This window comes from Alligator mississippiensis, chromosome 2, assembly GCF_030867095.1.
Source record: "Alligator mississippiensis isolate rAllMis1 chromosome 2, rAllMis1, whole genome shotgun sequence".
Classification (NCBI taxonomy): Eukaryota; Metazoa; Chordata; order Crocodylia; family Alligatoridae; genus Alligator; species Alligator mississippiensis.
The window spans coordinates 198,182,026-198,196,607 of record NC_081825.1 but is presented as its reverse complement, the minus strand read 5'-3'; the positions used below and the strand labels follow the sequence as shown (position 1 = coordinate 198,196,607).

The following is a 14,582-nucleotide window of genomic DNA, read 5'->3' as shown; positions in this document are numbered from 1 at the left end:
AGGTGTGACTGCTTCAAAATCCAAGCTGGTGCTAACACCAGCCAACATCTGTATAGCTCACAGCGTAAGGTATAACAAGACTTTGCTTTAGAGTTACGCTGCCATCTTTATTGGTTTTACAACCGTTGCTGGTAATTAAACTTTTTTTAAAAAGAGGGACCGCAAAATTTAAACAATTACTTGGAGAATATCGGATTTGGGATACTAAATACCCTCAGTGTGTGTGGTTGGTTCTCTGGTTGAGTTTTGTTTTGGGGTTTTTTAAGTCCATCTTAATTTTAATTCCGTTTTCTCTGGTATTAAGTTCTATCTACTAGCTCTTGTTGTGACTTCCTCCATTGGTTCAGAAAGTTCTTCATGGCTATGGTGCATCAGGATCCCATTAAGGTACCTGTATATCTCTAATCAACTCACTTCAAATTTCTCGGTGAGCTAAACTCACTCTCCTTTATACCCTCTTATTTTTTACTGTGTTCTTTAACTGGACCCAAAATCCAGGGCTGCTCTCAGTGATAATAAGATGGAGAATATTGATGTGTTAGTCATCATTGGAGACTGGTCCAAAGCACAGAATGTGATTGTGGATTAGATTTTTCCAACAATTTGTGTAAGCAAAAGGTTCAGCTTGTCATAAAAATATAGGCCAATTGCATAGTTTGAATCTGGATGTGAATTTTCCGGTGTTTTTCTGATGTTTTGATTCAAGTCTAATTCTAGCAAGAGCACTAATGTAATTTATCTTGGTTTTTATAACCTAGGAATGTAGTACTCAAAATATTATAGTAAGGTAATTAGTCCTTACATAATAGCGATCATTTCTGTACCTATGTCCTGTTTTCGATTGTTTGCCAATGGCATGTCTATTGTGGGGAATGAGATCTCAAATAATACTTTTGAATTCAAATTTGCCAAGATCTAATTTTATCTCAGTCCTTTTGGGATCTGTTCCTTTCATGCACTAAGGAGTCCTGCTGTGGTCTGGATCAGGCTCAGGTTTATATGGGTCAGTCCTACAGACCCATTAAAATCATCTAGTCAGTCTTCACAGGCTTGTTGCCAAGACAAAGCTGTGACATGAGGACATCACAAATATGCTCACATCTTGGATTGCATGTGTTGTTGTGCCAGAAGCATTTATTTGATTTACGTTTGTTCCTTCTGAATATCCATAATTTGCCCAGTGAAGACACTAACACCTCCTACTCGAGTGATTGATTGCACCTCCTGTTAGTGCTGGCTTTGCTGTGGTTGAAGACGCGTCCCCAATGGATTTGAGGTTTTATCCTGTGGAAAAAAAATTATGTAAAGTGAATCTTGCATAAAAATGCAAGTGATCTTACATAAAAAAAAAAAAATCTCTTAGAAATGCTTTAAGAACTTAAAAATGCTTCGGGTTGCCCCGTGTATAAATTGTGTTGACTTTGAATGGGAGCTCTCTATAGGAGACTGATATACAGGCAGGATTGCCTGGGGGCAGAGAAGTTCTAGCCATGCCCCACTAATCTGGCCAGACTCCCTCTCTGGCAGCAGGAAAAGGGGTTGGTGTAGAAACCTGATATGGCTGGAAGTTCCCTCCAGGAAGCTTCCTGGAATTTGTTGTACTGGTTTTGGAGGAAGTTTCGTGCTAGGGGACTAGTGCAAAACATTTGCGTGCAAAAGATGGTAGGGGCCAGTATTTTATCATGTGAAATTATATTCTTAGAGCTTGACCCATGACTGCTTTCTGCACATTCCCATGGTATACTGGCAGATTATTGACCATTCCCAGTTGATCTTTATCTGCTCAACAGCCACGGTTCCAGTCTCCTCTTTCCATTGCCATCCATGAGAGCTCTGTTTGCATCCCAGAAGGAGAATGAATCCATGCATTTTTTCCGGATGCCTGAAACAAGATTTTGGAAAAGAAAAAATTAGTGCACAATTATAGTGATTAGAACTACTAAATGAAATAAACCAGTTGTCCCTGGCTTTCTCTCCTTTCCCCAAAGACATAAATCTAAAGCACAGTGATTCAACTTTATGGATTTAAAAAAAAAAAGGATATAAGATCCCAGTAAAACAATACAACATCAGGCTCTTATAAGACATTCCTCCAGCCCACAAGGTCTGCTTGCCAATTTCAGCTGGAAGAAAATTGTAAAATAGCTACATATTTAACCCCTGAAAAGAAATGTAAATTCAACTGGAATTGCTGACTCATCCGTAACTATAGCTTAGCAAGCTGTGCTCCATAATGTAACTTAAAGCAGAGACCTTGTGAATCAAGAACCATGAAGAGCAAAGCATGAAAAAGAGTCAAATATCCTTCACCTTTTATCATAACAGTCAACGTTTTCTCAGGGTGTTTACCCAGTAACCGTTACCAACAACATCTATCCCAAGCTCAGATTCTAAGAATTTGAAACCACAGCACTATATGCTGGTAAATATGGAACATGATGTGTATACCTGTAGCTGTCCATTGTCGGACACAATTCACAGTAGGAAATGTCCATAATCTGTAATAACCTGCTTTGTTAAGATGTATGGAAAAGGACCACAGGTTTTTATTAAATACACATTAAAATAACTGAAACCTCAGATTATGGAATTGCATTGCAGCGTTCTTGCAGCATGGCAAATGGCCTGCCTCTGTCTCTGTCTCACTCTTCTCTTTCCCTGATTCTCCCCATTTGATAGCGTGGCTATAAAAGGGACTGCCAGTTCCCCTGACCTGATTTGAAGAGGGTGTTTGTTGCTTGCAGATCCCTCTGTTACTGACACCGCTAATCTTTGTACAAATAGTGTTTTTCCCACATGGGATAGTACTTCACCACTGTCTCATGACTAGGCCATCACACTCCTTTGGCGTTTATATATTTCAGTCTAATGGACTAAGCATACCACAAGTGCTCTGGTTTTCATTGTCTGGATGCCGTGCTCATTTTGATTACCCTGATGCTGTTTTTTTGGTTGTAATTTCTAAACAAAATGCTCCACTTACTTGATGTGCAAGCATTTCCTGTAACCCTTTTTGTTGTGCTGATGTATGTATGTGTGTGTTGCACACTACAGGCATGTACAGAAGTTGCTTTTTTCACCATTTAAAGCACTTTATTGCTGTGACTTAACAAAAGTGCAGGGCTTTACAGCACTTCAAAAATGGACACAGCGCTTTAAATTAACCCATCTTAAATGAGGTATAAAATTTGAAGTGCTGTATTTTATGGCACTTTAGCACCCAACAGCTTTAAATAACTTCTGTTTACTGGCCAGCATCCCAGTAGCCAAATCTGCAAAAACCGGCAATCCACCCTTCTCCCACTGAGACAGCAACAATCGGGCCAGATGGGAGGTGGGGATGGAAGGAGAGGGGAGGCCATCTTCTGGCTCCCTGCAGCATGTCTCTCTGTGCAACTGGAGGGGTTGGCTCTGTCCTGGGGGCCACCAGGCACTGTGGAGCTCCTGCCACCCCAGAAAGCTGGTAGATGCCCAGCAGGGCTTGCAGCCAGGGCAGGCTCAGGGCTGCGCAGTGCTGGGGGGAAGGAAATAGGTTCAGCTCTGTACAGCCCAGGCAGAAGGGGAGCATTGGCGCCAGCTCCATGCCATCCTGCCTGGCTGGGGACCCACTCCCTCCCAGCAAAGTGCAGTTGGGAAGGGCCTCAGTGGTCCTGGATAAGTCAGGAAAGCATGGGGGCTCAGTGTGTTAGGGTGGGGACTCATCAAATACCCACAGACCACAGAACCAGAGCAGCCATGGCTCGGAGCCTAGCACAGCAGCCAGCACCTGGGCAGTACAGGGTGAGACCTGCTGCCCAGCCTGTGGCAGAAGCAGTGCCTGTCCCAGCTTCTGCCTAGAGTAGGAAGAGAGGCTGAGTGACCACCTCTCATCCCAGCCCTGCCTTCTCCATTGGTTTGCTTCTGTCTGCAGTCTCTTGCAGCCCCCAAAGGCTACCGAGTGCCCCCTGCCACCTAGCCTGGCAAGTACAGGGAGGCTCGGAGGAGCCCTCCCCCTTCACCAAACACTGCAGTTCTGTCATGTTTAAAGCACCTTTATAATGCTAGAAAAAGTACTCTAAATTACAGCACTGGAAAATATGCATGGAGCACTTCTGTACACACCCTGTATCAGTATAACTTGAGCGTGAGAGAGGAGGCTTGGATGTGGGTCTTCAGATGTCCAATCAAACTAGACAGCATGGTGCGTATACCTGTGTCTGAAAGAAGATGCTATCATTCTTCTTGCATATTGCAAAGTTAAATATAAAACAGGTCCTCCTTACCACTACAGTCAGCTGCTGTTTTGCATTTCTGTTCAGTTTCAGAATATTAGCAAATTATTGTCTTCCTTCCATCTCCCCTGGAGGCTTTTGTGTTACTCCTTTTTTTGGATTTTTAAATATGAAAAAAAGTATAGGGATTTTTTTCCCTAGGATGCAAAAAGGTTTTCACAAATACAAGGGCCTGAACATCACAGACAGGCTACTTAGAAACACTTCTTGAGTGAATCTAGTCCAGCGGTTCTCAACCTTTCTAAACTCAAGGTACCCCTATTAGCAGAAAATTCTAGCTATTAGTTTTCATTCATTTTTTGACTACAGAAAAGGAACAAAGCAATTCTTCTGTTGCAAAGCACTCGAACCATGAATGCTTTTAACAGTATGAATTCCTATTTGAAATATCTGGATTTAACTTGTGAATTGTGTTTACGCACACAACAGTGCTAACGTTGCACCTTTGGAAAGATTTCAAGGAACCCCAGGGTGCTGACGCAACCTGGTTGAGAATCACTGATCTATTCATTCCAGGTCATATTTTTTTCCAATGTGAGGAGAGTCAAAATTTTATCCACTGAAATTGAGAATATAATCAGAAAAATCTGTTGACTCACTTGTCTGTTTATCAAGTACTTTTCTGTCATCCTAACTTTTAAATCTACAATATTGTCTTAAAGCTTTACAAGGACATTCTTAGCTGAAGACACACTTGGTTCCTTATCGTTGTTACTAACAAGATTTAAAAAATAATCTATTCTAATCTCAGACTATTTAAGTCTGGGCAAAAAAAATAACTCCCTGATTTTTTTGCTTTCTGGTTGTCATAAGTTAACAGGTAAACATTTAGGCATACTGGTAAATGCTGCAGGTAAACAATTTTTTTTTTTAAGCTTGGTGTGCTTTTTTCATTGATGAAAACATTTTACTGTTCTTGCAGTCAAGCCTTGTCGGTTTTGTGTACAAAGTAGTATGGCAAATATAAAACAAAATTGAGAGCATGGTTGTCTTTTTTCCTAATGTTTCTTCTAAATAGCTGTGGAACTATACAAAATATTTTCCAACATTTTGTAATATTTTTCAGTAAGTTAGACTTGGGGGGCGGGGGGTAATCTATTTGACAAAGTCTTGCATTCACTTTTGTGAAATATTCAGCAGTAATACCTGTTTATGCTGGAAAGTGAACTTAATAAATTGTGTGCCATTCGTTGGAAACGAGTAATAAAGGACTCTAGAACATCCCAGATCTGATAAATAGGAACTGTTTGGTTTCTCAAACCTAAGTAAATGATTTTCCTGCAATCTCTGTTTCACATTATCATAACTTTTTTTTATTTCTGGTCTTGGGTATGTAAGAGAAAAAAAGTGTCATCTTTAGAGTATAAATCCAAATCAAACTAATAAAGACTAATCTACAAGAACCCAGTTTCTCTTCAAAGGATCTTACTATATGTTTACAGTCTCTGACCTAGTTCACTGCTCGTCTTTCAGAATGTAATTTAGCTCTTGCCTGGGCCAAGTAATGCTAGTCTAGCTCTTCTTAGCCACGTGTAAAGGCACACTTTTTTCAAGTTTCATGGAAACATCCATTTTGTCTCAGACACAATCTGCTGTTTCATAAATGTCAGCTCTCCATATCTTACGTAACAATGCCTTGTGAAAACTTTCACAATATAGTTTATTTGGGAGTGGACCATCTGTGTCTAATTCCACATCTTGTTTTCAATTTGTACAGGAACTATTATTTCAAATGTTATCATCTTAAAATAAACTCCGACTTGAACAGCGTTGTAACAGCATACTCTGCCCTTCTCTTTTCCCTCAATATGCTTTACATTGTTAACTGTACAACTCTCTGCATTGTTAGTTTAGTCGGTCTCCTTTAGTCTTTGAATGCCTGTTCACACAGATGGTCCTTTCTTAGTGTCTCTGTCATGCGTGAGAGACGGCAGGCTCAGCTATAGGCAATCTAGGATTTTGAAAAGAGGGATGTAGATGGTCTGGCACATCATCACATACAAGACAACATATTTTCCTCTGTTAAAAGAGAAACTAGAAGCCTTACTAATATGGTAGGGGACTAGTACTAGATTATTCAGTTTAAGATCAAAGCGAAAAATAAAACTATTGGAAAATTAATGTGTTGAGGTATATGTATAAATTGTTTAAAAAACACAACAAGTTAGGCAAAAAAATAGTAAAAGGATATTGTATCATTAGTCCTGTAGTCATTATAGTTAAATGTACATCTCTTATTCAGGTTCATAAAACAAAATCTACCTTTCTTGGGCATATTGAGTGCCTCCAATACTTTACTGTCAGTCATTTCTACACCTGAATTAGTATTATCACACCTGAGTTACGGTTTTCTGGTGGAGCTAAACAGAGTCTGCAGGGCTGTAATAAAATAAGAGATGTTAACAAGAATGGCTACTAGACACCAGCATTTCAGAAGAAAGGATAGTTTGAATAGTCCAGTAACCTGAAGCATCAAGATCAATGAAAAAGATAGAGGGCCATTAACACCTGTGGAGTGGAGAGAGATTAACAGGTATCAGGGAGATGATACCAAGCCATGAAATCAATTGACTCCCTCAGCAGTGCCTAAATAGAGACATTGCTCCCTTTCCCAGGCATTTGGTTTTAAAGTCTGGATGGAGCAGCAATTGAAAGGGGTTGCAACTGCACCACTGCACTCCTGACTCCACCCCTGGGCTCAGCCATCCTCAGGTTTCTACTTGTCCCTGGCAGTGAGGGAGAATCCTGACAGTGTCCAGTTAATCTGCACACACTGATTTATTTAATAGTATAACTGCCGTCATCCTTTTGTATGTTGATAAAACTATTATATACATAATTTAGTTTAGCTACATCCACTCCTGCCCCCTCTCCTCCAAACAGTTGTGCTATGGTCTGCCTGAAATGCCATTTATTTAGTATTGACCCTAGTTGTTTTCAACTGACATGAGTGGACCTTTACTATCTATAGTATTTCTGGTAGCCCACATTAAAGCTGTTCACACTGTATTACTTGAGCCCAGCACTAAAATACTAGGAGGCAAGCACGGGTTGGGGTGGATCTTACAAGCTCTTCAACCGATCTTCCAGGGCTGAGATGCCCTGGTGCTGCGCATCAAGCTTGGGAGTTTACAATATATGTAAATTCACCTGGTACAGGCCTGCGGGTGACCTTAGTTGTCAGTGTAGATAGGCTGAGGCTCACACTGGAATATGAGTGCTGCTCTTTGTATGATGGTTCAATGCTCGTTAATGACATTCCTGGTGCCTGCTTTGTCTTGAAGAAGACATGGCTCAGAGCAATGCACCTCAGCTCTTTTTTCTCCCAGGGTTCCCAGAAAACAAGGGGGGTTCGGCTGTAATGTCACTTAATTGACAATGATGCAAGCTTATGTTGAGAAGTGGGGCTCAAACATTAAATCAGTTGCTCACAATCAGTGCCAATGTCAAATCCAAATGTACTCCCTGGTGGTCCCATTCATATGCCACTACTGAGGTGGGAAGAATCACCTCTCCAGTTTGCCTAGATACAAGAGACAGAAGGGGGGCTGAGGGGGAGGTTGAATCACCTCTGCAGTTTGCCTAGATAGTTCCCATCTCAGTAGTGGCATATGAATGGGACCACCAGGCTGGGTAACCTAATAGGGAAGGCTGAGTGAGAGGCTTAATACACATGATGTCTTGGGAGCCAGTACCAGAATGACTCTTCAGGCTCTAAGCAGCTCAGTTTACCTATCTGTGAAGTAGGGATCATGAAACTTACTCTCTATCATAGCATTTTTTAAATACTAAAAGGAGATTTCTTCTATGAACACAATTTTAAATGAAGCTTACTCCCACAGAAGCTTAAATAATGTTTTAGAATGGTTTAAGAAGGCTGTAATCCATCAACAACATTTCTTTCTCATCAAAAGATGTGTGGTTAAAAAATAAATAAATAAATGGAAGATGTGATATTCAATATTCCTGCATTCTGATTTCAGTATAACTAGTATCTATGGGGAAGGATTCTGTTTCACTTCCAATAGTTCTGACAATGGAGCAACAGTAATTCACAGTTTTTTTTCCTGGGGAAAAAAATAATGTCCCAGGCCGTGTTACATAATGGAACATCTCTTCTTGCTATTTTCAAATATAGTATTCGCCCCTAAAGCAGCACACTGGAAATATTTGAATTATACCAATGCAGGCGCACTCTTAGGAGGATTCCTAGATGGCTTGCCTAGTGGTTTGCAGGAATATATGCCATTTGTACTAGAAGTAAATATTTCTGGATTTTATGTTTTCAAGTTTATTTGGAGAGCCATCCCCTAAGGACAATCTCAGATAACATCCTGTAGATTATTAAACATTCATTTCTTGATCACATCAACAACAGGATGTGTTCTGCTTTTTCCATTGTCCCTGTTTGATTATATTTTGAGTAAATTTGTTTTTTGGAATTATGGATAGTTCACAATAGCCTACCCACAATGACTAGGGTGGCCAGATTCCTCAAGTCTCAAAACAGGACAGCCTGATAAGTTTTGAGGGAAAAGTGTTTCCTTTGCAAAGGTACTCCAGCATCCTGCACCACTCTACTTCCTCCTGCCCTCCCTTCCCAGCTCTCTGGTGCATTCAGCTGTCTCTTCCCCCAGCTCTCTGCCACACATGGAAGTCCCTGAGCTCTGGGATTAGCTGTGTGTGCCAGGAAGCAGAGGAGAGGAGTAGTAGAGCACTGTGGGAAGACTGGCAACACCCTATCACATACCATGGCAGAAGAACGGAGGTTTCTGAAGATGGGACAGAAGCTTTCATTTGAAGAAATGCAGGGCTGCCTAGGGCAGGTGTTAAAACCAGGACAGTCCCTGCGAAAACAGGACCTACGGTCACCCTAACAATGATGATGATTCAAGATGCACATGTACATGTGTAAGTTCATCCCTGTTCAAAACTGCAGTAAGTTTGTGTTAAACTCTTACTGACTTCAGTTTGACTGAATTGGGCTGCATTAAGGTCTTAACCTTGTCCTGATTTGTGGTCAGTAACAAAAGCCATCAGTGTGTGTGACCAAGCAGGAGGGAGTTGAGCTTATTTTTGTTACAGGTCTGTTTTTGCTCTGTTTTAGCCCCCAGACAGTTCAGTACTTAGTGCACTAAAGGTACATTCATTTATAAGCTTGTGTGCCTCAGCCTGTCCAATGTGCAATGCTTATGATAGCCTTGAGAGCAGAATATAGACTTCTGCTTCCAGAGATTTTTTTAAATGGGGACAGAAATTTCATGCATTTGTTTCCCTAAAAGTGAATTCCTGTGAATACTATGAATGTCCCTGTGCTGCAGACTTTGAATCCAGGTTTAGAACCAAGCTCTATCAAAATTCAGGAGGATTCAGATCTGGACCTTCAGATGTGAGCCACTGTAAAATTCAAACCCAGATCCAGACTTTGTCCAAAAGACAAGACACATTTTGTAAAAGCTATAATAAATGCTATGGTTCAGGACGGTTTCCCAGTAGGAGTCTTTTGAAGTTCGTTATTAATTACAGTTAAGTATTCATCAGGAGAAAAATCAGTGTCACTTGTTCCTTTCCTGTTATGCACACAAAACATTTCTCTCCTCCTAAACAGGCCATTCTGTTTACTTACAAGAAAGGGACCTGGCAAGCCTAGTCCTGCTTTCCTCTTAGACCTTCTGTAGTAAGCCTCGACTTCCTTGCCAAACCAGGGTCACAGACCCATAGCACCATAATTTCATGTACAGTTTTGCTGTGCTCTCTGATGGGGAAGGTGATAAACAGACAACAAGTGAATGGAACAAAGTGGGTCCAAGCCTTACATTGAAGGGGTGGTATTTTTCTTGTTTGTTTGTCCTTTGTTCAGCCCTGCATTTTTATATATTATCTGCTGGTCAGTCATTGTTCAGCCAGCAGCTGTGATGGCCAGTTCAAAGAGTTGCTAAACTTAAAAAAAAAATTTTAAAAAATTAAAAAATAAACTAAAATGGTTTGTCCATTCATTTTTCTGCTTCCAACGACTTCCAGTGATTTAACTTGGAAAATATGCCTAATCCCACTGAAGCATTCTCCAGTTAGTTTTTGACATAAAGTAACATGGTGGCTGTTGTGATCTTTGTGCTGTATGTGGATTTTTTTGGGTCACAAGCCGATGATTGGAAATGAGGGGGTGTGTGTGTGTAAAAAGCAAAACATCAAATGAGCTGACTAGAGGGAACAGACCTAGTACTTGGCAGGGTCTTCTGCTTTTAATATTTTGTTGATGGTAGAATTTGTTCAGTTTGTACACCTGCTGGAGAAGCGCTTTATTGGAAGTTGGCTTGCTCTCAGAGACTAATTTAAATCTCTGGGTAATAATATACAGAGAATAATCAAAAGAACAAAAACAAAACCAAATCACAGGCATGTGTCAAATGATTTATGCAGACTTTCATCCACATTGAAAGCAAATGTTCTGATTGATTTTCAGCAACTTTTCTCCTCTTGTTTTCTTTATCTTTACATTTGTGTTTAATATTAAACAATCTGCCATGCATCTAGATATGCTGCTTCCCTTATAAAAACAAAACCAGCTAGAAACAATTAAATATGACATGGAAGAGAGTGCCTGCACTAACAGTTATCAAATCTGCTTCCGTATCCCTAGTGCCTCTTAACTTTGAAAGGCAGTACCAGATTTCCTCGTAATCCTATTTTTGTTCTAGACTTTGCAGAAACTTTTTGTTCAGCTCTTATTGCAGTAAGTGTGGTTTTGACAGGGGAACTGATAAGGGCAAAGAGTGGATGCTTAGAAACCTTACAGGTTTGTTTGTTTGTTTGTTTGTTTGTTTTTTAACTAGAATAAAAGAGAAATGCCTGGCTTCATGGTACTGCAGTCTGTATATGGGCTGCCAGCTACTGTGCTGTCTTGCCCCATATTTAAGCTTTGCAAATGTTTTGGGAATGGAAGGGTTAGATCAGAAGTCTGGGCAAGTTGTACCACTGTAAACTTGGATTCTGTGGGCTAGTCAGTGCAAGAAAAATAAGTCTCTGCCCCTTAACATAGGCATCTCCATTTCTAGCACTGGGTTTAAATGAACTATTTTTTTCAGTTCTACAGTAGTCAGGTCTGGCATTTCTACTTTTTAGCTGAATACAGAAGTGGAATTTGAGATGTTTCACGAATGCCTGCCAGCCTTGTGCCTGTGTAGGGCTTGTGTAGCTCAGATCAGCTTTGTGACCCACTAGGTGTCCTTTAATCAAACAGCCACCACACCTGAAGCTTTTAGACATTCTCCTATCGCCCTCTGCAAGAATCTTGGGGAGGGGTAAGAAAGGGGAGTTACACCTACTCTGATTTGCGCTAATCTGTTTGTCCCCCCTCTGTGTAAACCGGCATGTCAGGAAATCTGTATGAATCAGTTTTGCCTACCCATCTTCAGATGTCACCTGGCTCCACTTGGTCAAGGCACATACAATCCAAGGATGAGATCACGTAGGCATTCACCCAGCATATTGCCTTTGGATTCACCTCTGCTGTTAAGGGCAAACCGATTAACTTTCATCTACAGGGAGTCTTGATGTTAAATGATTATCGCATCTGAATCTCCTTGTTCCCTGTCTGAAACGCTGGATTCTGTTTTCCTCCACCTCACGCTTCCCTTCTAACCCCCACGCTTTCCTCCTAGCCCCCAAAGGAGGACAGTGCTGCCATACAGCACCGCAGTCTTAGGAACTGGAAGTGGCCAGTTTAGGACAACTGGAATGGAATTCAAGCCATTACTGGAATTCTACTCGAAGTGTTCTAGAAAAGAACTTAACAGCTCTTTGCTTGTCCTCCTGGGTCTGATGCTTGACAGGAAATGAGTTTGAAGGGTTCAGAGGCAGGTCACAGAACTCGCATCCTTGCCAGCTGCTCGGCCGACCTTAACAGTGTGTTTTCAGAAATCGGATACATTTGCTTATTATTAAAGCCCTTTCTCTCCGAGAAGTCATTCCTAAAACCAGGTTCCACCAGACGTTCTCTCAGCATATTGCATCCTTTCCACTCGACATTCTTCTAAACTGACACGTCTTATGACCTAAGACTCGAACCATGTGAAGAATGCTGTTTTGTAATTCGAGGCAAAGTGAACAATCGTGATGTGTTTGCAGGCATGTTTTTGTTTGCTTTTTTCCAGTCTTTGTTTTGCTTGTCCCTCATGCATCCATCTGTGGAACCAAGAGGAAATGTGGAAACTTTTAAACAGTCAAAAAACTTAATTATGCAAGATGTACTTAGCAGAGAATGCATTTCAGACCCGATTCATAGAAATTAACTTTGGTGGACAGACTACCCATTTACATGCAGAAGTTGAGACACTTATTCCCAAGGCAATTTAAAAGGAAACTTCCATCTCGTGATGGAATGCTATTGGCATTCAGACTAGTGCAAAGTTAAAATAAGCCATGCAGAATAATTGCATGAGTTTATCCTTCTTTGCCTAGTGCTTCTGATGTGGAAGTTGCATAGTAATTTTGTCAAAAATCCATCAAGAAAGACCCACTGATAAGACTGGAAGTCCAGTAAGGGAGTAGAGGAATTTGGCATATCACAACCATGACGTAACAAGGAAATTAATAGCACAGGTACCAGCCCGGATACACTTGGTGAGGGGTGGGGGGTGCCCTGTCCTCTGATGACAGTGGTGGTGGTCAGGGAGGGTGCTGAGGAAAGGGTCAGCTACTAGAGTGGCTTCTTCCCCTCTATAGAGCTAGGCCAAAACCAAGTACATAACTATGTACATTTTATTACAAGAATAAATATAGAGGCTTAATATAAAACAGAATATTTACAAGGCTTAACATGTATATAATATTCTACAATTCGCATATAATACCAAATATGACCGAAATAACTTACAACCTATACAACACAATTAACACACAGGGATATTAACCTATATAATCCAAGTAAATTAACAATGGTGTTTCTTTAAACCTTCACAAACATCAATACCAATATACACATTGAGGCAGTAAAACACATAAGCCATATAACCCCGCTTAAAGAATACCCCTAGCTGTATAGCCTTTAACACAACAGCCTCAAAATAGGGAGTGCACTTGGCACCTCCCCGAGGGGTTTCCCTGAAGCCCCTCCCCTTTAGGGCCCTGGGACATGGACACACCCCTCCTGCAATGGAGGGTGGAGGCACCAGCCCCTCCTCACCCATGTCAGCCTCCCCTGCGGGGCCTGATTCCCCAGTAACACAAGCTTCTTCTCTGAAGCAGCCAAGGCTCATTCCCTGGTGGCTGATGCCACAAGAGCCTCTCCCCAGCGGTGCCTTCAGCTCTTTGCGATGGCCCAGCGCCCTGCACTGGGCACCCAGGGGTCTCTTGCTCTCTCACAGGAGCCAAGCCCTTGCAGGCTCCAACTCCCTAGTCTCACACCAGGCCCTGCTCTGGGCACTGGGGCTCTTTTAGTTAAAAGTGGAGCCGCGCTGCCGGGCTCCAGTCACTTGGCCGAGGGCCGGGGCTAACATGAGCAGCCACGAGCTGCTTCGAAGGCGGTTCTCAGTGCGCTGACTCACACACCGTGTGGGGCCTGAGCACCCTTGAGCTGCTCCCAGGGCCAGCTCTCCATGTGCTGATCTGAACGCCAACTGCCCAGCTGCTTGCCGGGTTCACAGGCTCAAGCCACCTCGAGCAGCTCCTAGAGCCTGATCCCTGTGCGCCGATTCGTGCCCCGCTGAAGCTCGAGCAGGGTCCCAAGGACAGCTGTCTCCAGAGCTCCTCTCTCCTCACTGTCCCTTGTCGTCTCTCCCTACCGTGCTGAGCACGCTCCCCTTTCACACTCTTCGGGGGCTCCACCCCTGAAGCTCTCTGGACCTGGCTGGTGCAGTTCCGATTCAGGTCCAGCTGCTCCTTGCCCCCTCCCTTCAGATAAGGGCGGGGCATTGCTTCCCTTGTGCTGCCTCCGGGTTGGTGGCTGGGCTCCACCAATCAAACAGCAGACCCTTGATCCTGGGACTCCACCCAAGCTCTGAAAAGGTAAGCCTGCTACACTTATTTCCAAGGTCAGTAGTTTTCTGACCACTTCATACTATCAGATCAAGCAATACATCCTGCGAGAGAATCTCGGGGATGGTCCATCTTCCTCCTTCAGTTGTCAGACTTGACTTCCTTTCCCTGAAGCCACTAAAGAGACCTTTGCAAATTCATTAGGACATTTCTCTGGAGACTAGATGAAAACACATTTTATATCCTATGTAATGCTGCTTGGTTACAACAGTGCCCATTTTATCTTTACAGTTTGTTTTCCTTTCTTTGGATGCAGGATTTTAATGGTGAATTCCT

The 14,582-nt window shown here is 42.1% G+C and overlaps 1 long non-coding RNA gene across 1 annotated transcript; it reads right to left on the bottom strand.

Annotated features, from left to right (window-relative positions):
- Positions 1–801: 801 nt before the first annotated feature.
- Positions 802–12,437, bottom strand: LOC109280507 (uncharacterized). Its single transcript, XR_002086851.2, has 3 exons — positions 11,677–12,437; positions 1,760–1,882; positions 802–1,284 (listed from the first exon to the last, which is right to left on the bottom strand). It is a non-coding gene; the product is annotated as an uncharacterized LOC109280507 (long non-coding RNA).
- Positions 12,438–14,582: the final 2,145 nt, after the last annotated feature.